The sequence below is a fragment of the Microcaecilia unicolor genome, chromosome 1 (genome assembly GCF_901765095.1).
Source record: "Microcaecilia unicolor chromosome 1, aMicUni1.1, whole genome shotgun sequence".
NCBI classification, from domain to species: domain Eukaryota; kingdom Metazoa; phylum Chordata; class Amphibia; order Gymnophiona; family Siphonopidae; genus Microcaecilia; species Microcaecilia unicolor.
In genome coordinates, this window is record NC_044031.1 from 18,614,763 (window position 1) to 18,642,756 (window position 27,994).

General features: G+C 41.5%; 1 pseudogene; it reads left to right on the forward strand.

Moving 5' to 3' along the window:
* Positions 1 to 993: 993 nt before the first annotated feature.
* Positions 994 to 26,249, forward strand: LOC115458065 (annotated as a pseudogene).
* The last annotated feature ends 1,745 nt before the right edge of the window (positions 26,250 to 27,994 follow it).

The following is a 27,994-nucleotide window of genomic DNA, read 5'->3' on the forward strand; positions in this document are numbered from 1 at the left end:
GTATTTAACTTCATTTCGTGCACCTGAGGAACAATTTTGCCAGTTGGGGGTGGGTTTCCTCCGTTTCCTGCCCACTTGGGCTAGTTTTGAAAACTGGAATTTTTGTCTTAGCAGGTTGCAAACCTCAGTCTGGTGAACTGGTTGGTTACCCCTCTCTAGTTACTCTATGTCTTATTCTGGACGCTGCCGCTCTGCACCTTCAATCTGGTAGTTGCACGAGCTCGAAAACAATTTCCCGCCAAAAGTTGAGCGGGGGCTAGTTTTGAAAGCTGACTGGAATTTTTGTCTTAGCAGGTTGCAAACCTCAGTCTGGTGAACTGGTTGGTTACCCCTCTCTAGTTACTCTATGTCTTATTCTGGACGCTGCCGCTCTGCACCTTCAACCTGGTAGTTGCACGAGCTCGAAAACAATTTCCCGCCAAAAGTTGAGCGGGGGCTAGTTTTGGAAGCTGACTGGAATTTTTGTCTTAGCAGGTTGCAAACCTCAGTCTGGTGAACTGGTTGGTTACCCCTCTCTAGTTATTCTAAGTCTTACTCTGTCTGCACCTTCATTCTGGTAGTTGCTAGAAAACAATTTCCCGCCCAAAAGCTGAGCTGAGGGTGGGGAGGGGCTGGTTTCCCCTCAGATCATCGAAGCTACCCGAGAAGCTGGGGAACTACTAAGGTATCCCGTTAGATTCTCGAGGGTGGGGGGGATTGAGTGGGAATCTTAGAAGCCACCTGGAGAAGGGGGATTCCGCCTTCTTTATAGGTACGAATAACGGCCACGGACAAAACCCGCAAAAAAAAAAAAAAAAAAAAAAAAAATTTGCAATCCGTGACGAGCTTGTGTGCTCCAATAGACTTTCTGCAATCCGAGCCTCGGTCTGGTACGCCAATCGTCTCTCTCAGTGTGTTCCAAGCCTCACTCTGGTGCTCCAATACCTTTTCTTAAATTCTTAGTGCATTCCAAGCCTCGCTCTGACATCCTTCCCCATCCACTGCCATCTTTGTGTTTCTGTTCAGAGTCAGACTCAGAGGCTTGGTGGTACAGTAACCTCTGAGGTGGATTTTGGAGGCTGGGGAGATGCTGGTTCCACACGTTTCAAGGACAGTAAGTTTAGTAGAGAGGTATGGTAGCCGTGTTAGTCCACTTTTAAAGGTAATCAATAGAAATAAAATATGGAAAAGAAAATAGGATGATACCTTTTTTATTGGACATAACTTAATATTATTATTATTATTTATTTATTGCATTTGTATCCCACATTTTCCCACCTATTTGCAGGCTCAATGTGGCTTACAGAGTTTCTTGATTAGCTTTTGAAGGTTGCCCTTCTTCGTCAGATCGGAAATAAGCAAGTGTTGGTTGATGACAGTATATATAAGTGAAACATCAAAGCATTTCAGTGACGGTCTAATAGGATGGTGGTAGATAGGTGAGAACAGGGGCATAGTTATGTGGGGGCATGGGTCCCCGTAGATTTGGCCCTGCGCCCCCCCCCCTCGCTGCCAACCCTCCCCCTGCCACCGTCGGGTACCTTTGCTGGTAGGGGTCACCAGGGATCACCGCGTTGCTGATCTGCAAGGGCAGGCTTCTGTTTCTGTGAGTCTGATGTGGCAGATCAACAACGCGGCTGCGCAGGCTTCTGTTTCTGTACATGCAGGACGTCAGACTCACAGAAACAGAAGCCTGCCCTTGCAGATCAGGAATGCGGCCGCGCAGGCTTCTGTTTCTGTACGTGCAGGACATCAGACTAACAGAAACAGAAGCCTCCCTTGCAGATCAGCAACGCAGCCGTGCCGGGGAAGAGGACTTCGGCTGGCGGGGGTTGGGGACCCCCACCAGAAAAGATACCCAACGGCAGCAGGGCAGGGTTTGCTCTGGGGGGGGGGGGTCAAAGGTGGTGGTGGTGGCATGGAGATCGTTGGCGGCACCGGGAGGGGGCTAAAATGTGTCCCCTCGCCTCGGGCTCTGGATCCCCCTCCCACCGAAATCTGTCTACGCCTCTGGGTGAGAGATTGGGAGATATGCATGGAGGGTGACAAAGCAGTACGATTTTATGGTTTATAATGGGCTAGAAAACCCAGATCTTTGTTAAGTCCTGTCTGGTGGGTGTTAAAATATTTAATCATTCTGACTTCAAAGGTCTTACATTCCTGTATTGTTTTAAAGTTCCCTTTCAGGACAAAGTTCCCTTTGAAGGACAGTAAGGAAACCTGGATATTCTTTGTATATAAATTTATTTTATATATGACATTAACCAGCTTTTTATGTAAAATAAAGGGTCTGGGTAAAACCCAGATTTTCCAGGTGGGGGTACTCTGTGGATCTGGAGGATCTGGGTTTTACCTTTTGCCAGATTTGGAGCTGGAAATTTATAGTTAATCTGCAAATTAATTGTGGAAAGATGACTCGGCCTCCAGTGTTGCCAAGTAGTTGTGGAAAAAACAAGCATGTTTTGCTTAAAAAAATAAGGACAAAACAAGCGATATCAGTTCAAAAACAAGCCTAATTATTTTTTTAACTTGGTGTGAAGTTTAATCATACGCTAAAACACTAATTCCCCCTGGTGTCTGAAGGCAGCCATAATACAGGGGCGGTGCATGTTGTGATTATCTTCTTCCATAGCTAAGCCAATGAAGAAATGAAAGAGGACAGGAAAAGGTAGGACTGTGCACAGTCTGACACACTTAAACCATGTATCAACACCCCAGATCACACCCTTCCTATCTGAGACAACTTGAAAATTCTCGGTGTTACAATGGACCGTAACTTAATACTAGAGAGCCAAGTGGCATCCACAACAAAGAAAATGTTCCACTCAATGTGGAAACTCAAAACACGTGAAGCAATTCTTCCCGAGGGAAACATTTCACAACCTGATACAATCAATGGTACTAAGCCACTTAGATTACTGCAATGGAATTTATGCGGGATGTAAAGAACAAACCTTAAAAAAACTTCAGACCACTCAGAACACGGCAGCTAGGCTTATATTTGGTAAAACGCGATTTGAAAGCGCAAAACCCCTCCGTGAAAAACTACACTGGCTTCCGATCAAAGAACGCATCGCCTTCAAAATCTGCACCCTGGTTTACAAAATCATCTACGGAGAAGCCCCGAGTACATGACAGACTTGATCGACTTACCAATTAGAAATACATCCGAATCAACACGATCTTAACTAAATCTGCACTACCCAAGCTGCAAAGGACATAAATACAAAACAACTTAAGCATCTAGTTTTTCCTACATAAGCACACAACTGTGGAATGCATTACCAAAAGCCTTGAAAATGACGTACGACCACCTAAACTTCCGGAAATCACTAAAAACCAACCTATTTATAAAGGCATACCCTACCAATCCAACTTAAATGCTAATCTCTGCAACACAACCAAACTAAAGCACATAATGGACATAACACAACTCTTCCGTTCTCCGATTCCCTAATGTGGCTGTGCCACATGAACTTGATCTTACCACAACATCACCCTGTAGTTGTTCACACCGGAGCCTGCAAAGTCCTCTCCGATACTATGTAAGCCACATTGAGCCTACAAATAGGTGGGAAAATGTGGGTTACAAATGTAACAAATAAATAAATGTTATCATGGCAACAATTGTTGGTGTTAGGCGGTATAGCAAGTCAAAGAAAAAAACAAGCCCAAACTCGCGGGAAATAAGCTAGGTTGGCAATACTCCTCCTCTGCACAAACGGATGATATCACAATGGAGGAGGTGGAGCTTAAGACATGCATTCTTTTCTTCGCTCTACCCCTTTTAGTGCCGATTGGTCAGAATGGTGCCAGAGGCAGGATTAGTAGCAGAAGGGTCTGCCCGCTTCAACTAATAAAGCAGGGGAGAGAAGGTAGTTTGTATGAAGCTCCTCCCATTTGTGATGTCATCAGACTGCACTCTGCCTCCCCTTTTTGATGTCATCAGTCTGCTCCGCAAGGAGTATCTTTAAAAATTGTTATCTTGAATTTGCAGAAACTTCCTATCCTACATCTCAGCTGAGCTTCTGCTCTTCTTTCTTTTCCCCCCAGCACTGCAAGAGACAGAACATCCAGTTTATTTCTAATTCTGCAGAGAGGAAAATGACTGCAGGAGCTTCTGCTCAGGTAAGTGATTGTCCCTTGTTTCCTGCTGTAAACACTGCTGCAGCTTTCTAACCCGGGACACTGAAGAATCAGTTCCCTGAGCAGACCTGGGGCTGAAGAAAGACACCTGAGTTTCCTCATGAGGGGGGAGGGATTGAGATCTGGAGTTCCTCAAAGAAAGGTTCTGTGTCTAACAGAGCTTCCAAGTTACCCAGTTCCAGGAGGGGATTTTAGACCTGTCCTGGACTTCTGACACACTCATCTGTTGCATCATGGGACCTCCAATACTGATTTCAGTGGGTAGAAACAGGGACTACAAATCCCACACTGCTTTGTGATGTAAGTTCAAAACCAGGGCTGGCCAAAAACTCTCCCTCCTAGAACTGAGTCACTTGGCGACTCTGGTCTAACTGGTTTTTAGTTGCCATAATCCTGTTCTGAAACTGAATTATATGATTGCAAATTACATACCTACAGAAATCTGTTGCACCACTAAGTGTTCTGAAATACAGGACTACTGAGAGACAAAGTTGGGCCCAGGGCAAACAAGTGCCCCTCCCCCCGATACCTTTTGAAAAAACAGCATTTTTTTTTTTTTGCTGGCAGTGAGCACGAGCACCAGGGACTGATATACACTGCTTCCGCCGGCCCCCACAGCCTTCCATCTGGCGTATTCCTGTCTATGCAGAAACAGGAAGCTGCATCACAGGAAAGGCTGTGTGGCTGGTGTGAGCAGTGTGTATCAGTTGCTCTACTTAATGCTTGTTGCCAGCAAAGAACTGATGTTTTAAAAAGTACAGGGGGATCCTCAATTTTTACAAAAAACAAATCGGTGAATCGATTTGAGTTGCGAATTAGATAGCAGGAGCACCAGACCCAGGAAATCCTGCCCCCCCCCCCCACCCTGCTGAAATATAACCCTGTTTTGGGACTGTGTGCTTTGTGATTGTGAATTATATTCACCTAGAAAATTACCCCCTGCTCTGATGATCTCCAGCATTGAGAGGTCTTCTGATGGTGATGCAGAAGGTGCTGTTTGTGTTTCAGATGCAGGTGACATTTGAAGACATCGCTGTCTGTTTCTCCCAGGAGGAGTGGGGTTATTTAGATGAAGGGCAGAAGCAGCTTTACAAGGAAGTGATGATGGAGAATTATCAGACCCTGATCTCGCTGTGTAAGAGATAATTTTGACATTTTTATTAGCAGTTTTGCAGATCATTATAAAGACAATTCTGGGTATGATTGGGTGAGAGCCACTGTGATATCCTCTCAGCTGTGCATATGTTGGAGCCAGTGAGTGGAGGTGAGACTGTGGTTCAGGTGATTCAGCGGAGGTAATGAGCACTAGGGGATGAGGGACTGAGTTCATAATGATAGCCTCATGATTAGTGCAGTGGCCTAAGAACGCAAGGAACCGGGTTCAATTCCCATTACAGCTACTTGTGACCCTGGGCAAGTCACTTAACCCTCCGTTGCTCCAGATTCAGAAGCGTAGATTGTGAGCACACTCCTGTCGAGAATCTAATAAACATAAGGAAATGTGTGGGTGGTTTGAGTACAGTATTGAAATTGACCTTTTCTGCACCTGGGACAGATATTCAGAATTATACCCTTTTTTCCTTTGATTTTCCAAACTGATGCACATTGGGAAAAATAATCTGAATCATAGTTACTTGACGGTAACTTCCGCTTTAGGAGTCTCCACCCAAGAAAAAGATCTAGGTGTCGTCATGGACACTACATTGAATTCAGCTGTTCAATGTGTGGAGGCGGCCAAAAAGCAAACAGAATGCTAGGAATTATTAGGAAAGAGAGAGAAAATAAGTCAAAGAATATTATAATGCCTCTGTATTGCTCCATGGTGTGACCTCACTTTGAGTATTGTGTACAGTTTTGGTCACCATCTCCTGGATTCTCTATAGCGAGCCTAGAGATCCGCACTGAAATCCAAGCGGATTCTCTAACAATGTGTGTAAGTTAATTAGCTTAACAAGCTAATTAGCATTGTGGCTTGGATCTCTTTCAGGGAGAGAAAACTAACAACTTATAGCAGCAGCTTCAGAGAGCATTTTCCATCTCACAGATAGGCTGCAGAGAATACCTTCTCCTGCTTTAGACTTAATCCCGCCCACCCTACCCCTCTACCCACCCACCCCTAGAGTGACATGTCTTATATAACCTCCCTATCAACCCACTCATTACTTTACCTCACCCATTTCTATTCTTCTATCACCTTCTCCCACTACTCCAACCAGAGTTACACCTAATCACACTGACCACCCTTCAACATCTTCAGTCCTTCTGTGACTGTCCTCTTGTGCTTGACTGCTTAAATATTTTAAATTTAAATGCTTTACTTTTTGTCTATTAGATTGTAAGCTCTTTGAGCAGGGACTGTCTTTCTTCTGTGTTTGTACAGCACTGCGTACACTTTGTAGCGCTCTAGAAATGTTAAATAGTAGTAGTAGTAGTAGTAGATAATAGCACTTAAGCAATAATGGGCACTAATTGGCAATAATTAGAATTTACTCGTACAACTCGCTAAGCGTATTCTGTAATGCAGTGCACTGAACTTCTAACATGCACAGGCAAAAAGGGACATGGTTGTAGGTGGGGTATTATTATGGATTAAGAACTGGTTGAAAGATAGGAAGCAGAGAGTAGGATTGCGTGGCCAGTATTCTCAGTGGAGGAGGGTAGTTAGTGGGGTCCCGCAGGGGTCTGTGCTGGGTCCGTTGCTTTTTAATGTATTTATAAATGACCTAGAGATGGGAATAACTAGTGAGGTAATTAAATTCGCCGATGACACAAAATTATTCAGGGTCGTCAAGTCGCAGGAGGAATGTGAACGATTACAGGAGGACCTTGCGAGACTGGGAGAATGGGCGTGCAAGTGGCAGATGAAGTTCAATGTTGACAAGTGCAAAGTGATGCATGTGGGTAAGAGGAACCCGAATTATAGCTACGTCTTGCAAGGTTCCGCGTTAGGAGTTACGGATCAAGAAAGGGATCTGGGTGTCGTCGTCGATGATACGCTGAAACCTTCTGCTCAGTGTGCTGCTGCGGCTAGGAAAGCGAATAGAATGTTGGTGTTATTAAGAAGGGTATGGAGTCCAGGTGTGCGGATGTTATAATGCCGTTGTATCGCTCCATGGTGCGACCGCACCTGGAGTATTGTGTTCAGTACTGGTCTCCGTATCTCAAAAAAGATATAGTAGAATTGGAAAAGGTACAGCGAAGGGCGACGAAAATGATAGTGGGGATGGGACGACTTTCCTATGAAGAGAGGCTGAGAAGGCTAGGGCTTTTCAGCTTGGAGAAGAGACGGCTGAGGGGAGATATGATAGAAGTGTATAAAATAATGAGTGGAATGGATCGGGTGGATGTGAAGCGACTGTTCACGCTATCCAAAAATACTAGGACTAGAGGGCATGAGTTGAAGCTACAGTGTGGTAAATTTAAACGAATCGGAGAAAATTTTTCTTCACCCAACGTGTAATTAGACTCTGGAATTCGTTGCCGGAGAACGTGGTACGGGCGGTTAGCTTGACGGAGTTTAAAAAGGGGTTAGATAGATTCCTAAAGGACAAGTCCATAGACCGCTATTAAATGGACTGGAAAAATTCCTCATTTTTAGGTATAACTTGTCTGGAATGTTTTTACGTTTGGGGAGCGTGCCAGGTGCCCTTGACCTGGATTGGCCACTGTCGGTGACAGGATGCTGGGCTAGATGGACCTTTGGTCTTTCCCAGTATGGCACTACTTATGTACTTATGTAAATTGGTGTTTTATGGGTTTCTGAAATTTCCGCTCATAGTTATAGAATATGGCCCAGTGTGCGTAAATCTACGCACCAGGATTTATGCCACGTTTTCATTGGTATAAATGTTGGTGCTTAGTTTTAGGTGTTGAGATATCAACTAAGCGTATTCTATATACCGTACCTAAATTTAGGCACCGCTCATAGAATACTAGCCGTTAAGCCCGTTAAAATGGGCAAGCGTTTTGTTTTTAAAAATGTAATGAAAGAGCGACAGGAAGAAATGAAAGTTGAGGGGCGAGTTTGTTGTTGTAAATTTAATAATTCTCACCTCCATCCATCCATCCATGTCCACCAACCCTCCTCTCTCTCCTGCCCTCCCCCCATATCCAGCAAACCTCCTTTCTCCCCTGCCCTCTCCCCATGTCCAGCAACCCTCCTCGCTGGGCCCCCTGCACTGACATGACAGCGCCTCTCACCTCCGTGTGAAAGCGCTGCAGGCAGCAGAAGATCGATCTTGTCTTTCTACTATCTTGAAGTGGCCATGGAAACAGGAGGGAATCAAACCATGTAAAACTTTATATAAATAAACATGACAATTTAAATAAAATCCCCACCTCCACAGGTAGCTAATGTAACATAATATAATACTGTGATAATCTTTATTTTTTTTTTTTTCAAAGAAGAAATCAAAAGAAGAACAGTGTTTTGAATAGTTTGTATCCTTTTTTTTTTTAGATACTTCATACAACCCAAATAAGCAATATTACAATTGCGGGCTTGAAAGAGTAGATTGCACTAATATCGCGGACTGATCTTCTTTGAAATATTTACGAATCTGCCTAAGAATGGGTAAATGTGAATTGATTGTTTCAGAGTACAAAGACTAGGGGACACTCCATGAAGTTACATGGTGTTGGGATCCTCACCCACGTTACCCAAACCCCAACTGATTACTGCTAGAACACCCACGTTCTTAGGTTTGTTTCTTACACTAATAAAACAAATAATACTTACTCAGAAGTGAAATAAAAAGGAAAGTTTATTCTGGAAACAAGTAAATAGTTGCTTAAGCAGAGGCTTATAGCAAGTCTGAAATACAGAAAAGAAATGATTAGAGAGACTCTCTTGTCTCCATGCCAGTTCACTGCCCTGGGAACAAGGAAGTCCCCTGAACATAGATTTCTCTGATTTTTTTTGTATAATTTGATTTAGTACATGTTATACAATAATCCAGAAACTAATTACCATTTCCTAATCCAATAAATCTGACTTTTATCCTATTAATTATTAGTGCATACCCTAATTCTTAGAATAGCAGTTATGCCACTCCACCTGACTGAATCAGAAAGCCATGCTATCTTCATCCACCTACTAGAAATGTCTCTCCCACCATACCTTCTGTCACAAATTCCAGGACCACCTTCTCATGCTACTTCAACAGTTTTTTGTATCATATATCCAAACTATATGTACCAGCTGACCTTGTGGTTGAGCTAGCAGACTGTTCCCAACTTCCCCTTTTCACTATTTAGATATAAATCTTGACCCAAGAATTAATACAAATCTAAATAGCCATTAAAGTTATATGCATGTGCTTATCTTCTAAAAGCTTGTAACAAAGTTCACAATCAATAAATTCTTAAGCTGTCTTGTACAGTATCTTGCTCTAGACATGATCTTAACATTGGTCAGCAATAATATAGAAAAACAGGGTTTCTTTTCCATTCTCGTGACGCATCTCCCTCCCCAAGATCTTGTATAACAGTCTCCCACCCACACACATCTGTCTCAGTAAAAGGGTCCACTTCCCCTTCCCCCATCGCTTGCCCAACAAATCACACTAAATGCGTAAACCTGTTTTTGGGTCATGTCTAGTCACAATTTCAAAAGGCCACCCTGCAGCCTGATCTTATATATAACTTTCATCTCCAGATTTTATTTATAAAATATTTTATACCAACTTTCATTTATAAACTCAAAGAGCACTTGCTTCTAACTGCAGACCGACCATTCACTCAAGGCCATGTACAGCAAGAATAAGTCGCGACAGGATTGTGAAAAATTACAAGAGGACCTTACGAGACTGGGAGACTGGGCGGCTAAATGGCAGATGATGTTTAATGTGAGCAAGTGCAAGGTGATGCATGTGGGAAAAAAGAACCCGAATTATAGCTACGTCATGCAAGGTTCCACGTTAGGAGTTACGGACCAAGAAAGGGATCTGGGTGTCGTCGTCGAAAACACACTGAAACCTTCTGCTCAGTGTGCTGCTGCGGCTAAGAAAGCGAATAGAATGTTGGGTATTATTAGGAAAGGTATGGAAAACAGGTGTGAGGATGTTATAATGCCGTTGTATCGCTCCATGGTGCGACCGCACCTTGAGTATTGTGTTCAATTCTGGTCGCCGCATCTCAAGAAAGATATAGTAGAATTGGAAAAGGTGCAGCGAAGGGCGACTAAAATGATAGTGGGGATGGGACGACTTCCCTATGAAGAAAGACTAAGGAGGCTAGGGCTATACAGCTTGGAGAAGAGACGGCTGAGGGGAGACATGATAGAGGTATATAAAATAATGAGTGGAGTGGAACAGGTGGATGTGAAGCGTCTGTTCACGCTTTCCAAAAATACTAGGACTAGGGGGCATGCGATGAAACTACAGTATAGTAAATTTAAAACAAATCGGAGAAACTTTTTCTTCACCCAACGTGTAATTAAACTCTGGAATTCGTTGCCGGAGAAAGTGGTGAAGGCGGTTAGCTTAGCAGAGTTTAAAAAGGGGTTGGACGGATTCCTAAAGGACAAGTCCATAAACCGCTACTAAACGGACTTGGAAAAATCCAAAATTCCAGGAATAACATGTATAGAATGTTTGTACGTTTGGGAAGGTTGCCAGGTGCCCTTGGCCTGGATTGGCTGCTGTCGTGGACAGGATGCTGGGCTCGATGGACCCTTGGTCTTTTCCCAGTATGGCATTACTTATGTACTTATGTACAAGCAATAGACAAAGCAGTAAAAATATTCAAATTACAATATTTTGACAATCTTAAATATTAAAATCCCACCACCACTCTCCTCAGAACATGACTGATATTTACATTCTCAGAGCCTAATAATGTGTCTTATTGGCTAGATATAGCTGTTAAATAAGAGAGGGGAAAGTGAGGCATCTTAGAAAACCTCACATTACATGGAACGGATGATGACGACGACGACAAGTTAAAGCCCAAATCTTCTACTAGGACAACCTTGTTGATTATTGGCTGCACATTAACCAGTAGCCCAAACAAACTACTTGTCGCTTTATCGTGAACTTGTCCCGTCATTGTCTCAGTACTCTGTTGCACTGGGATCGGCTACAGCACCTCAGTCTAAATCTTCCTGGTGCATACTTTCCTTGTCTGTTAATAGACCTAGGGCCCCTTTTACCAAGCTGAGGTACAGTGGGCCCTGCGGTGGGTGCGTGAATTTGCTGCGCGCTGAGGCCCCTTTTACCGCAGTGGGCTGCGTGTGGCCATTTCCTGGGGGAGCTCTTACCACCTCCTATTTATGAGGTTGTAAGGTCTCCCGCATTAACCTGGCAGTAACTAGGCTGCGTGCTTCTCTGCCCGATTACTTCTGGGTAAGCCCCGTCGCTAAAAATGAAAACAATTTCCCATCATGCTAGAAATGATGCGCAGTGGCAGCACTAGCGCCGGCTCCTGCAGTAGGCTGGAAGTGGTGCCAAATTGGCGCGAGCTAACACCACGATATCTCTTCTGCAGCATTGTAAAAGGGCAGCTGGGCCTTCAAGACTGAGACCTTTATTAAGATCAGACCCGACACGGGCCGTGTTTCGGCGTCAACAACGCCTGCCTCAGGGGTCCAAATTTTCAATATAAAAAATACACAAACAGGGAGTTCTTATAGTGACATACAACCCAGAGCTGGAAAAATTAAGGAAAATCATAAAAGATCTGCAGCCTCTACTCCAGGAGGATGAATTACTGAAAGAGATATTCCCATCCCCATCAATACTGGCTTTCCGACAGCCACCCAACTTAAAACACAAGCTAATCAGAAGTAAGCTCCCAACACAGACTCAAAAAGAAGAGAATGGCACACATCCTTGCAATATATCCAGCTGCAAACTATGCCAAAATATCTCACAGGACCCCACGGTCATTCACAAAGGAAAAATATTCAACATAAAGGAATCCTTTACATGCTCATCTTCCAATGTGGTTTACATCATTCAGTGTAAAAAATGTGACAAAGGATGCTATATTAGAGAAACAAGCCAGAAGCTAAAGACAAGATTTAATTGACATAGACATCACATGAAAAATGCCAGTGCCAGCCAGGATGCCACGCCTGTGGGGCAGCACTTTACAAAACCAGAACACTGTACCAGTGACTTCATAGTAAGAATCATGAAAGGTAACTTTAAAACAATACAGGAACGTAAGACCTTTGAAGTCTGAATGATTAAATATTTTGACCCATCAGACAGGACTTAACAAAGATCTGGGTTTTCTAGCCCATTATAAACCATAAAGTTGTTTTGCTCTGTTTGTCACCCTCCTGTCTCCATGCATATTTCACCTATCCACCCCCATCCTGTTAGACTGTTACTGAAATGCTTTGAAGTTTCACTTATATATACTGTCATCTACCAACATTTGCTTATTTCTGATCTGATGAAGAAGGGTAACCTTCGAAAGCTAATCAAGAAATGTATTAAGTTATGTCCAATAAAAAAGGTATCATCTTATTTTTTTTCCATGTTTTGTTTTATTTCTATTGATTACCTTTAAAAAAAACACAAATCCTCTTGACAAGTATGTAATCCCCTAAAATTCCGATGATAAAATCTCCTGTCTAACGCCAACGTTAGGAGCTGTTATCATTGGAATTTTGGGGAGTTACATACTTGTCAAGAGGATTTGTGTTTTTTTTAAAGAACTCCCTGCTTGTGTATTTTTTATATTGAAAATTTGGACCCCTGAGGCAGGCGTTGGTGCCGAAACACGGCCCGTGTTGGGTCAGATCTTAATAAAGGACTCCTGTTATCACAGTCTTGAAGGTTTTCCTTGTTTGCTATTTGTGTGTACTGTTCTTCCCTCTCTGGTTACTGCATTGTAAAAGGGCCCCATAATTGGTAGTTCACAGTCTTTAATTTAGCTGTCCAAGTATTTATTTATTTATTCATTCATGTGTTTAGCCTGCTCTACCAATAACGCCCCGAATGGGTTACAACTATATATACATATAGGACATTTCAATTGCAAACCATTGCGAACGCTAATTGACATATAAAAACAGTGAATTAGCAATCTGTATTACCAGATAGTGTCTGAAATACTATAAACATGACTTTAAAAGTAATCAGTGCACGAACAAGAAGCCAATAAAGTTTTTAAATCTAATCAGATACGTTCCCACGTCCTCAACCGAAAAACCAATCTTACTGCTATATTCTGTAATAGCTGCAATTTGTAAAGTAACTTATGACTCAGTCCAGCATACAGTGAATTGCAATAATCCAAATTGGAGAACGCCAGCATCTGAACCGAAAAAGCAAAATGAGAACTGTGAAAAAAAGATCTAATTAACCTCATTTGACGTAAACGAAAAAAAAAGACTTCTTCCAGACTTGATTAACCTGAGCTTGAAAAGATAATAAACGATCCAAGATAACACCTAACTACTACTACTACTACTTATCATTTCTATAAAACCCTTGATTCGTTTTCCACATTCAAAATAATACCTGATTATGGGGAATATCCACCAAAAGATTACAGATCCATAAAGCTTGTTTTTGCTGGAGTCGGCTGAAGCATATTCTCTATAGCCTGTTATTGACCTATAAGTGCATTCACTCTGCAGCTCCTCAGTACCTCTCCACTCTCATCTCTCCCTACATTCCTCCCCGGGAACTCCGTTCACTGGGTAAATCTCTCTTATCTGCACCCTTCTCCTCCACTGCTAACTCCAGACTCCGTTCCTTTTATCTTGCTGCACCATATGCCTGGAATAAACATCCTGAGCCGGTACGTCAAGCTCCATCTCTGACCGTCTTCATATCTAAGCTAAAAGCCCACCTTTTTGATGCTGCTTTTAACTCCTAACTCTTGTTCAGTTATTCAGAACCCTTATTTTATCATCCTCACTTGAATATTCCCTTATCTCTTGTTTGTCTGTCCTAATTAGATTGTAAGCTATGTCGAGCAGGGACTGTCTCTTCATGTTCAAGTGTACAGCGCTGCGTACGTCTAGTAGCGCTATAGAAATAAGTAGTAGTATAGCCCATTTCTGAATTTTTTTCCCATGGCAACAGCAATTCTAACTGATGTTTCACCTAAAGTAAAACAAACTGGAACCAGCATTAGGATATCATCAGCATAAGAAAATAAATGTTCATCATTACCTAATGTGATGACAGAAAGAGAGCTCATAAACAAATTAAAAGGCATTGGAGAGAGAGGTGAGCCCTGAGGGAAGAGACTGTTTAGCTCAGTGGTGCCAAGTTTGTGGAATTCCTTGCGTTTGGAAATTACACTGAAGCCAAACTATATGAAATTTCATAAACAGCTGAAAATGTGGCTATGATCATTTTTCTTTAAAAAGATCTTTTAACAAAGATGTATCCTATTATGTTGGAATCGTGAGACTCCTTTCACGATTCTGGAATAAGGATTGTTAAATCTTATGCCAGCGATTCCCCAGCCTCTGGGACCTGCAAACCTCAGCCAGTCTGGTTTTCAGGATATCCACAATGAATATACGTGAGATATTTGCATGCACCGCCTCCACTGCATGCAAATCCTGAAAACCGGATTGGCTGGGGTTGCGTCTAGGACCGGGTTTGGGAACCATTGTCTTATGCTGTAAACTATTTCTGACGATATATAAAAGTACTATTTATTTATTTAGGATTTATTTGCCCCCTTTTTGAAAGAATTTACTCAAGGCAGTTTACAGCAAGAATAAGTCAAACACAAGCAATAGACAATTAAAGCACGTGACGTCAGAAAGGTGCTGGACTATAATCTTAGCCATGGTAGGAGTGGATAAACATGTCCTGCTGTAATATGTGCAGCCGGTGTCATGCCTTGTGTGTTTGACTAGCAAATTAGTTACATTCCTGCCCGTAACCTCCACTCTCAAGACAAATCCCTCCTTTCAGTACCCTTCTCCACCACCGCCAACTCCAGGTTCCGCCCTTTCTGCCTCGCCTCACCCCATGCGTGGAGCAAACTCCCTGAGCCCATACGCCAGGCCCCCTCCCTACCCATCTTCAAATCATTGCTCAAAGCCCACCTCTTCAATGTCGCCTTCGGCACCTAACCACCACGCCTTTACTCAAGAAATCTAGACTGCATCACCTTGACATTTCGTCCTTTAGATTGTAAGCTCCTCTGAGCAGGGACCGTCCTTGTTTGTTGATTTGTACAGCGCTGCGTAACCCTAGTAGCACTCTAGAAATGTTAAGTAGTAGTAGTTCTTCCATTAAAGGCCTGGTTGAAGATTGAGGTTTTCAGTTGCTTCCTGATGTCTGCAGGTCTCAGAGGCAGACAGGGGGCCCAGGACACAAACACAGTAGACAGCAGTCTATCCTGCTGCTCAGGTTCAAGTTTAGTGATAATGCCCCTTACGGTCCCGCTGTTAATAGCAAAAGAGGAGGAAGGAAGAGCTCTAGTTGACACCAGGCTCTCACACACCTAAACTCTCTCTAGTGCTATCAAGAGGCTGTAGTGTCAGTGATGTCATCAACCAGCGCCCCATACAGTCCCACTGTCAATTTAAAAAAAGGGAAGCAGGAAGAGCCCCAGATAACACCAGGCTCTGCAGTAAGATCTAAAAAAAACTTCTCTACTGCATGAGAATCTCTCGAGATCGCTGCATAGACAGATTGAGGCTTACTGCTGTGGCCCAACTTAAATCCTGATTGACAGGGATGTAGACAATTGTGACCTATACATTACCCTAGCTGTTTGATCAGTTTTCCAAGATAAAGCAAGTTTGACATACGTCTATAGTTCAATATTAAATTACTTATTGATTTGATTTTTTTTTTCAGTAAAAATTCTAATTATATAGAACAATTAGTTATATTCCGCAAAGCATTAACATTGTTTGAAACGTAGGCCAGAGAGGGATCATCCAAAGAGCTTCATAGCCCCCCCCCAAACCCATTGAGCTTCTGATGTCTGCAGGTCACAGAGACAGACGGGAGCCCAGGGCAAAGACACAGTAGACTGCAGCTTTGGTATCTTCCTCACCAGCAGTCTATCCACTGCTCAGGTTGAAGTCAGGGATAAGATTTACTTTGTGTCTGATGAATGTGTCATCTGTAATATTAGGGATTGGATACAGACTGCAAAAATATATCAAGACATGCCGAAATTTACAATTGAAAAGAAGTCCTTACTGCACTGGTTGAAATTTATCTCTGAAATAGTTTGACTCTTATTGCTGAAAAGTTTCCTCTGGAGAGGGATATAGGAAAAGGATTTTGGCTTCCTGCCCTTTCTCGGAGCTCGCATCAGTCTGAGCATGCTCGGTGTGTTTGTTTCACCTTATTCCAGATGTTCTGGATGTGATGAAGGAGACCTGCATGTTGTATAAGGGATAAAGAAGTTTGCACATATTGAACTGACACTGATAAAGTTTTTTTTGCTCTATTTAGAGTGCAAACTAGAATACTGAGATGACATAAAGAGGGTTTATCTGACTTTTCTGAGATTTGCAGGGCTCCAGAACTGTTTCTTTTTAACTCTAGGTTTGAAAGGTTTTTGTTCAATGAACTTTGTTAAAATTCTTTGTGTTAGAAATTTGTGTAGGCCTTGAATTTGAGAGAAATCAAACCCAGAATGATTTTGAGAAAGTTCATGCAGTTTTCTTAACAGATTCTGTGGTCGTCACCCCTGAAATTATATCCCACATTGAACGAGGAGAAGAGCCGTACATCAGGGATGAGCCGGGATCAGAGGAAAGAGAAGCTGGGAAAAGCTGCTGCTCAGGTGAGTGCAGTAAGAAGAGGGACTGGGGTAAAAGTGCAGAGTGGCGTTATAATTTTAATTTCCATAAGAACGTAAGTGTTACAATACTGGGACAGATGGAAGACCAGACAACTTTAGCATTCGGTGAATCACACTGATTCAGAAGGGTTACATATACATATTTAGATCTCCAAGACAAAGACCACTGACCATTTTATTTGTCATCTTCTGGACTCGCTCCAATCTGTTTATACCCTTTTGAAGGTGTGATCTTCACAATTATACACAACACTCCAAATTAGATTTCATCAGAAACCTATACAGAGACACTATCACCTTCTTTGTCCTGCTAGTCATTCTTCTCCCTGAGCATAAGAATAGCCATACTGGGTCAGGCCAATGGTACTATCTAGCCCAGTATCCTGTTTTCCAGCAGTGGCCAATCCAGGTCACAAGTACCTGGCAAAAACCCAATTAGTAGGAAAATTCCATGCTACCAATCCCGGGGCAAGCAATGGCTACCCCATGTCCATCTCAATAACAGACTATGGACTTTTCCTCCAGGAACTTGTCCAAACCTGTTTTAAACCCAGATAACGCTAACTGCTGTTACCACATCCTCTGGAAGCGAATTCCAGAGTTTAACTATTCATTGAGTGAAAAAGTATTTCCTCCTATTTGCTTTAAAAGAATTTCTGTGTAATTTCATCGAGTGTCCCCTGGTCTTTGTGCTTTTTGAGAAATCAATTCGCTTTTACCTGTTCTACGGTTTTGTAGACCTCAGTCATATCCCCCCCTCAGCCGTCTTTTTTCCAAGCTGATGAGCCCTAACTTCTTTAGCCTTTCCTCATATGAGAGGAGTTCCATCCCCTTTGTCATTTTGGTCACTCTTCTTTGAACCTTTCCTAATTCTGCTATTTCTTTCTTTGAGATACAGCGACCAGAATTGAGCACAATATTCAAGGTGAGGTCTCACCATGGACTGATAGAGAGGCATTATAATATTCTTGATCTTGCTTACCACCCCTTTCCTAATAATTTGTAGCTTCCTGTTTGCTTTTTTGGTGACACCTAGATATTTTTTGCTGACCCCCCCCCCCCCCCCCAGGTGGGCCCTAGCATCTGGTAACTATGATTCGGATTATTCTTCTCAATGTGCACCACTTTGCATTTGTCCATATTAAATTTAATCTGCCATTTGGATGCCCGGTGTTCCAATTTCCTAAGGTCTTCCTGCAATTCTTCACAATCCAGATGTGTTTTGACAACTTTTGAATAGTTTTGTGTCATCTGCAAATTTAATCACCTCACTCAACGTTCTGTTTTCCAGATCATTTATAAGTATGTTATATAACACCAGTCCCAGTACAGAACCCTGCGGCAGTCCACTATTCACCATTTAACCCGACTCTGTGTTTTCTGTCCAATAACCAATTCCTAATCCACACCAGAACCTTGCCTCCTATCCTATTACTCTTTAATTTTCTCAGGAGTCTGTCATGAGGAACTTTGTCAAAAGCTTTCTGAAAATACAATACAATTTATTCTATTTGGGTTACAAAAAAAGAGCTAAAGGGGCAGAGCAGTGTAGTCAACAGGACACTTCCAGAAGAAAACATGTGGACAATAGAAAGGGGAATGGGACTTGATATACCACCTTTCTGTGGTTTTTGCAACTACATTCAAAGCGGTTTACATAGTATATAGAGGTACTTATTTGTACCTGGGCCATGGAGGGTTAAGTGACTTGCCCTAACCACTAGGCTACTCCTCCACTAGCAACATTCCATGTAGAATCTCAAATAGTAGCAACAGAATCTCAACATTCCATGTAGAACTTCAAATAGTAGCAACATTCCAGAATCTTGTTAATGGGACTTGATATACAGCCTTTCTGTGTTTTTTTTGCAACTACATTCAAAGTGGTTTACATAGTATATAGAGGTACTTATTTGTACCTGGGCCATGGAGGGTTAAGTGACTTGCCCTAACCACTAGGCTACTCCTCCACTAGCAACATTCCATGTAGAATCTCAAATAGTAGCAACAGAATCTCAACATTCCATGTAACATAGTAACATAGTAGATAACGGCAGAAAAAGACCTGCACGGTCCATCCAGTCTGCCCAACAAGATAAACTCACATGTGCTACTTTTTGTGTATACCTTACCTTGATTTGTACCTGTCCTTTTTCGGGCACAGACAGTATAAGTCTGCCCAGAACTATCCATGCCTCCCAAATCTCAAATAGTAGCAACATTCCTGAATCTTGTTAATGGGACTTGATATACCGCCTTTCTGAGGTTTTTGCAACTCCATTCAAAGCGGTTTACATATATTCAGGGACTTATTTTGTACCAGGGGCAATGGAGGGTTAAGTGACTTGCCCAGAGTTACAAGGAGCTGCAGTGGGAATCAAACTCGGTTCCCAAGGATCAAAGTCCACTGCACTAACCACTAGGCTACTCCTCCCTAAAAAAATAGAGATATATCAGCACAGGTGTATTGCATAAATGGGATCGACGCGGCACCGTGTTTCAGCAACAATGCCTGCCTTAAAAGTCTAAAAACATATATAACACAACTGTTAAGAAAAGTTTTTTTAAAAAAAGTAAAACAACAAGAACATACCTTTGCAATAGATGTAGCATGAACCATTAATATACAATGTGAATATGGTTAAGAATACACTGAAGGGTACAAATAAATTATCATACAAAAATCATATAATATAAAAAATATAACGACAATGGATATTAATGTATGAACACAATAAAGAGATATTATAAAAGACCACATAATGGAATATACACATATGTACAAACTAAAATAAAACATTCTGAAATTGTTAAATTACGTAAAAGTAAAAGGAACAGATCAAGTGGATAAACAAGTGTATACTGACCTTGTAGTATAAAATGCTTTCAAGAATAAATCAAAATTTAATCATAAGGGTAACGTAGTCTGTAGATGAATCAAAATATTTTATTTATTTATGGTTTGCTTATATCCCACATTTTCCCACACATGCAGGCACAATGTGGCTTACAAAAAGTTTAATAAAATCACAAAATAGGAAACTTAGAAAAGTATACGAGAAGGAGACAGGATGAAAAACATCAACAGACACGATATACCCAAAAACAAGGGGGAGAAAAAGGTTGAGTTAAAATATGAAATATTTCCTAAACGTGAAACAGCAACAGACAAAAGTATACATACCATATATGAAAAATGGTATGATAAACGATAAATACAAGCATATGGCCAAAAGAATGCAAAAATGTCATTGAATGCAAAAATTTGGCATGAACTACTAAAAACAGCAACTTGGACAAATCCTGAGGAATTACAAAGTAGTGTCACATAAAAAGTTAACAAGATAGAAATCTTTGGATTACAAAAAAATACCTCAAACAAATCCTTAGGAGTTACAAGTAAAACAGCCTAAAGTTAATAAGATAAGTATTTCCAGAACAGAGATGTTTTTAAAAGCCTTTGGAATTGACCATAACTGATTGCAATTCTCAACTGAAACCTAGAAACATGATGTCAGATAAAGGTCAAATGGCCCATCCAGTCTGCTCATCCTCTGTAACCCCTAACTCTTCCTTTTCCTAAGCGATCCCACGTGCTTATCCCATGCCTTTTTAAATTCTGACACACTCCTCGACTCCACAACCTCCACCGGGAAGCCATTCCACGCCTCTATCCTTTCCGTGAAATAATACTTTCTTAGATTACTCCTAACCCTATTCCCTCTTAACTTTATCGAATGTCCCCTCGTTCATAGCTCTCCTTCAGTTGTGTTCTCCTTATGTTCTTATTTTCTTCATTCGGATCTTTTTTGAAGGATGTTCTTTTGGTTGTTGTAGTCCGTGTATTAACAAAGATGGAAAGAAGAGCAAACATCTAGTCTGGGCTTTCATGATGGTATTTGTAAACAACACCCATGCCTGATTTAAAGTCCTAACCTTTATGACCAATCCTTTTCGCTTCTTTTTAACCGTTTTCCTCATTTTATCGTAGTTGCCCTTTCAAACATTTAAATGCTGCTGCAGTAGATTTCCTTAGTGACTTCACTCCAGAGAACAGCTCATATTTGATCATGTTGATGATCACTGTTTCCCAATGGACCCAACACCATTACCTCTTGTCCTGTGCCCTAAATCTAAAATAGACTAGATCTAAAATAGCTCCCCTTCTTGTCAGTTCTTGGAGCAGTATCTCCAAAAATTGGTCCTATATTGCGTCTAGGACTTTTACCTCCCTATCACTCCTTGATGTAACATTTATCCAGTCAATATTGGGATAATTGAAATCAAACAAATCCATCAGGAGCAAGAATTCAAACCTAGAAAATCACAAAACACATTCTTTTTTTTTTTTAATTTGTATATATTTATTGATTTTGTATATTAACAAACATATTGCTTATCAAACAGTCAATCACTGACACAATCCAAAATATTCCCCTCCCCCTCCCTCTCCCCACCCCTCCCCCCCCCAAGCAGGTTATACATATAAGTTTTTATGTCATGTGAGTTAAATTCCGATATTGAGTCCATAACTCTGAGGAGTCATTATAACGTCCCAATCTCTTGTCCGTAAGTTTCTCCATTTCACCGATCAAAGATAGCTTCAAGAGCCAGTCCTCTTCCGAGGGTGCCTCTAATTGCTTCCAATGCCTTGCTATGACAGTTTTTGCTGCTGCTAAACACATTCTTTTAAACCGGCTCTGCCATTTAGCTCCTCGTCTATTACCCAATCCAAGCAAACACCATTGAGGTTCACACGGGAATGGCTTCCCCGTGTGGGCTGCTATCTTTGTAGCAACATTTCCCCAGAAGACCTGTATTTTGGCACAGGACCACCAAATATGTAAATAGGTCCCCTCCTCGTCTCCACATCTCCAACACCATTGTGAAGTCCCTGGAAACATAACATGCAATCTGTGTGGGGTATAATACCATCGTGACAAAATTTTAAAAGCATTTTCCTTTATCAGCACACAGGTTGAGGCTTTAGTAACCTCAACCAGAATTGCCTTCCACTCGTGTGCTGTAAATTCCCTCTGCAAATCCCGTTCCCACTGAAGCATATAAGGACATTTCTCAAAGGTCCTACCCCTTAAAAATTTATACAATATAGAGATAGTACCTTTCATTTTACCCAAGGAGCTCCACAAGTTCTCCAGTCCCTCAACAAAACACATTCTTGTATACTCACAGGCTAGCCAACCCTGGAAAATACTCCTCAAAGGCAAAACATCAAACTCTCATAAAAAATAGTGGAGAAGAAAAGATCTCCGAATGCCATGAATTAACCCTCTGTCAGACAACTATAAGGGCACACAACACACCATCGTGGGTCTCAAAAACACTCCACTACAATTTTAAACCGAATACTAGTTTAACTATAAGAATAGCCACACTGGATCAGACCAGTGGTCCATCTAGCCTAGTCGCCTTGTTTCAATCCAGGTCACAAGTAGAATTAGTAGCAACATTCCATGCTACCAGTCTCGGGGCAAGCAGTGGCTTCCCCCATGTCCATCTCAATAACAGGCTGTGGACCTTTCCTCCAGGAACTTGTCCAGACCTTTTTTAAACTCAGATACTCTAACCTGCTGTTACCACATTCTCCGGCAGTGAATGCCAGAGCTTAACTATTCTTTGAGGGAAAAAATATTTCCTCCTATTTGTTTTAATTTCCATGTAATTTCATTGAGTGTCCCCTGGTCTTTGTACTTTTTTGTACCAGAATGAAAAATCGATTCACTTTTACCTGTTCTACACCACACCCCTTTCCTAATAATTGCTAGCATCCTGTTTGCTTTTTTGTCCGCCGCAACACACTGGGCAGAAGATTTCAGCGTATTGTCTACAATGACTGCTAGATCTTTTTCTTGCGTACTGACTCCTAAGGTGAACCCTAGCATCAGATGATTCATCCACGGGGAACCCTGTTGAGAATTATTGGAATCTGTGAAATTACTACTACTACTACTTAACATTTGTAGAGCGCTACTAGGGTTACGCAGCGCTGTACAGATTAACATAAATTGACATAAAGGACAGTCCCTGCTCCAAGGAGCTTACAATCTAAAGGGCGAAATGTCACGTAGGGACAGTCCAGGTTTCCTGAATAGAGGTATGATGGTCAGGTGCCGAAGGCGACATTGAAGAGGTGGGTTTTGAGCAAGGCTTTGAAGATGGGCAGGGAGGTGGCCTGGCTTATGGGCTCAGGTAATTCATTCACCTTTGAGTTTGTTGCGACATATCTAAGATAGGGCTTATGTACTTTGATGTGTTTGAAGCTCTAATGTTGGATAAGTGAATTCTGAGTGGTTGTTGTGATACTTGGAATCTGTGAAATGAAAGCCTTGTGCCGGTTTACAAGTCCGAGGTGGAATTGACGAATGGTCAAGTGAAGACTCGGCTAAGTGTATCGTTATCATACGTTCCAGTTATTTTGGATTGTTCCTTTTCCATGTGCTTAAGCCAAGTTGCTGGATATCCTCTTCTGAGTTAAAACTAGTATTCAGTTAAAAATGTTGTAGTGGAATGTTTTTTGAGTCCCGTGATGGTGCGCTGTGTGCTCTTATAGTCATTTGACAGAGGGTTAATTCATAGCATTGTGAGGTCTTTTTTTCTCCACTGTTTTTTTTATTTTAAGAGTTTGGTGTTTTGCCATTGAGGAGTTTTTTTCATGGTTGGCTAGCCTGTAAATATAATTTGTTTTGTGATCTTCTTGGTAATTGATATCACCCATTATTATACTGTTGGCCAGTTTGTCAGCTTTCCTAATTTCTGTAAATATTTCATCATCTGTCTGTTCGATCTGTCCTGGCAGATGGTAGTATAGCCCTACTAGTATACTTCTTCTCTTCACATGGAATTTCACCCAAGCATCTTTCTGGCTTCTGTCATCACCTTTCTATCTGTTTGGCCAATTGAAAATCATAACATACGACAACCCCCAGGTCCTGCACTTCTTTTGTGCACAGAAATATTTATTTATTTATTGTTCACTTATATCCCACATTTTCCCACACTTCATTCCTCTAGACCTTTTCTGAAACTTTGCTAGATCTATTCTCGTATTTCACACTTTGCTGGTTGCCTACCCTTTCTGAGCAGTGGACAGAACAGGTGCTGAGGCTGATAGTGACCTGTATCAGGCAGTGTTTAGGGGTGGGGTATGTCTGAGAATATTACCACACCTCTTGGCCCAGGGCTACAACATTCAGTGCTCAGTCTTGCCAAACAAACCGTAGCCAAATAGGCAGGGCTGGTTACCCAAGAATGATGAAGTGTGCTAAGAGATTACTGGCTCTGTCTCGAAACGCTGTATTCTGTAGACACCTTCTGTAGATTAACTGTTGGATGTGCTGCTCCTTTATAGGTAAGGATCAGTCGCTTGGTTTGTAAGTGAAAGCTTAATCAACCTATGGGTCATACAGTATTAGCTCTGAAGAAGTAGTGGGACAGAAAGATACATGTTCTTTGCCATTTATCTACTAGACTTTTCAGCTTCGTATGTCAGAATCTTGAAGCACAAAAATATGTTGGGAGGGAAGTTAGAAGGAAAGCATATTTTGTGTTGCCAGATACTAGTCTGACTGTGAACTGTGCTGTGCGTTGTGAGCCTGGTCTTTGTATGTTGCCCAGCTTATGTGGCTTGACCCGCAATGGGCAGGAGCAAGTGTTCATCACTCCTGCCCGCATTACCCATATAGACCACAAGGGACCACCCGGGGGGCCTATGAGGATAGAGCAGGAGGGGGGGGGGGGTGTCTCTTCTCTGATGCATCATCTTCGGTGGGGGGGAGGGGGGTGACCAGATACCCAGAAGCTGCTACCTGGAAACTAACTGGGTATTAGCCAATATTCAGACTGGTGCTGGTTAGAATTGCAGCTTACGTTAGGACAGCGTTTTTGGTGTTCTGACTTCAGCCACTTAATTGGTTAGTGGTCTGAATATGGGTGCTAACCGGTTAAGGCCCAGCTCCTCTCAGGCTCCGCTTACAAGACCACCTTGGCACTAACTGAAAACAGGAACCCTGGGAAGTACAGTGTAAAGCCCTTGTTACCTGCAGTTGAGCCAGATCCCTTCAGGACAGCATCTGATCCTGTGAAGACCACCTGGGGCCAAGGCTTTTCCTTAAGGGCGCCTGTCTAGACCCAGGTAATCGTGCAAGCGGGGCACAACTATATGCACAGATAATATCTTAGAACCCACCACTGTCTTCTAACACATGATTAATGGTTTTTGTTTATATCCAGCAGATCAACAGATCACACAAGAAATGGAACAAATCCAAAAACAATCAGAAAATGTACGCAAGAATATTTCAAAGGGAGCTAAGCGGAGAGACACAACTAATTGTCCGCAGGAATCAGAGGAGCAAAGAGACCTTGCAAGAGACTCACTGGCTACAGTTATTGAGTATGAGACAAGGGACAAGGAGCTGACTAATGTCCTTGTACACCAGAAACTCCTAGCAGACAGATCCTTCCAAAATAATAATAGTGATATGGTGACTTCTAAACTCAACAAGGAAGATGGGAAAAGAAAAAAAGACCAGAAAGAATATACATCTTCCACGTATCAAAGGAGCCCCCGTTTCATTTTGCCTAAGAACTTCCCCTTGTTCATAGAGCTCCAAATGCAGAAAGGGCGTGTCACAGAAGAGAAACCATTTCTGTGTACGGAGTGTAATAAAACCTTTGCTCAATTTTCAACCCTTAAACATCACCAAGTGATCCATATGAGACAGAACAATGGGGAGAAACCATTTACATGTACAGAGTGTAATAAAAGCTACACTCAGCTTTCAAGTCTAAAAACCCACCTAAGGACCCACACAGGAGAGAGACCATTTACATGTACAGAGTGTAATAAAAGTTTCCTTTGGCATTCATATCTAAAAATTCACCAAAAGACACACACTGGGGAGAAACCATTTATATGTACAGAGTGTAATAAAAGCTTTCTTTGGCGCTCGTATCTAAAAATTCACCAAAAGACGCACACTGGGAGCAAAGCATATACATGCACAGAGTGTAATAAAAGCTACACTCAGCTTTCAAGTCTAAAAGCCCACCTAAGGACCCACACAGGAGAGAAACCATTTACATGTACAGAGTGTAATAAAAGCTTCAAGTGGCTTTCAAATCTAAAACTTCACCAAAAGACCCATACGGAAGACAAATCATTTATATGTACTGAGTGTAATAAAAGCTTTGCTCAGCTTTCATATCTAAAAAAACACCTGAAGACCCATACTTGAGACAAACCATTTACATGTATTGAGCATAATAAAAGCTTTGCTCAGCTTTCAGATCTAAAGGTTTACCAAAAGTTCCAGATGGGAGACATTAACTACATTTACATAGATCCTTACAGATAAAGGAGATAATGAGACCAAGACAATCAGGCTGAAAAATACAGAAAATACAGAAATCTTTTCCACTGTATTGTAGGATTACACTCTAATCAACCTTCTTACGTTCACATGCGGCCAGAACCAAGCTGTCATGGATTCTGCTACAGAACACGCTGGACTTCTCACTACAGCAAGACCATGCTGCCAGAATGTGAAGAATGAATGTGGATGATGTTCATTTTCTATTGTGTACTTGATCTGACCCCTGTATGTTCCCTGCCTCAGATGTAGATTGGAAGACCTTTAAGATGAAACAATTTTGCTGTTATCTACAGCTACTCATGATACCACTTCATTCCTTGTGTGCCTTCTCCTGCACAAGCGCCTTTTTGTAATGGTGTCAGGCTTAGGGAAAATTGGCTTCTCTCTAGTTGTTATAGGTCAGCTTTGAGATTTTGGGGCTAACACTAATAGCTGGATTTTTGCAGCCTTACTTTGATAACATACTCTATATTTAAAAGTGGATCAGTTGTTATTGTTGGTTTTATTTCTGTTTCTTTTAGGAGGGTGGGCCCTGGGCAAGCCTAAGCTTTTGCTTATAATTATGTTTCTGCTATTTTAATGTTAAATAGACATTTAAGAACTACTATTCAGTCTATTCCTCAGTGTAGATTTTTAACTAACTGTGAAATAGCAATGCCCCATTCCATTTAGGTACTGCAGAGAACAAAGTTTTCTCGGACAAGTAAACATTTTAAAAATTTACGGTCTATAAATAGTTCAAATTTGTTCCCTTTGCAACGAAGAATAAGCAACAAGGGATATTCTATTCCTATCCCATGTTACTACCTAAATATTAGATCGCTGTGTAATAAGACTCAATTTGTTAAGGATTGGCTTGAGAAAAATCAACCAGGCTGTTTGTTTCTGATAGAAACTCCCCCACTCCCACCCCCCGGTTTACACTAGCAGCTGCCGTGCGTTAATGCCCACACAGCCCATTCACTTTGAATGGGCCGTGTTGGCATTGCCATGTGGCTTAGTAAACAGGGGGGTTGGAGTTTCCCTGAGGAGGATCCTGTCTTGAGAGATATTTGTCCTTTAAGATATAAAATTAAATCACTTTTGAGACAGAGTAAAACGAGATATGGTATTGTTAAAAGAATTTTTGAAAGTTGAAATCATTGGGTCATACCTTGAATTTGGAAATGGTTGCCTTCCAACTAAAGGATGATTCACTTGAAGGTGATTTAATATTGATCCTTTTTTATTGTCCTGGCAAGTGGGTGACAGCCAGGGAAACTTGTTATGAATTTAACTTTAAAAATGCACTCAGTGTTTTTTTAATTGAAAATGTTAATCTGCATTTAGAAAAATTTTCTGATGCAAAAGTGGCAGATGTGTTTACATTTCTATCTACCCTCATTTTTCATTAATTTCTGTTCAGCTGACACATGAGAGGTCGCCATCTAGATTTATTCTTTTTTAAATCTAAATCTACTAATAGTATTAGAATTTCTGATTATACCTGGTCTGATCACTTCAGTTTACAATTCAATGTAAATTGGTTTAAACTAGAACCTACAATTACGGCTAGATGTAAAATAAGTGGTCTTTCTAGAAAGAAAATTGATAGCTTCCATTTTTTGTAGCTCAATTAATTTGGACGAACTATCAGATTCTTCCTTTATAGATAACGGGAACTGTTGTCAGTCATAAAAACTTTGGATGAACTAGCTCCTTCATTTGTAAAAACAAACTTGGATGGG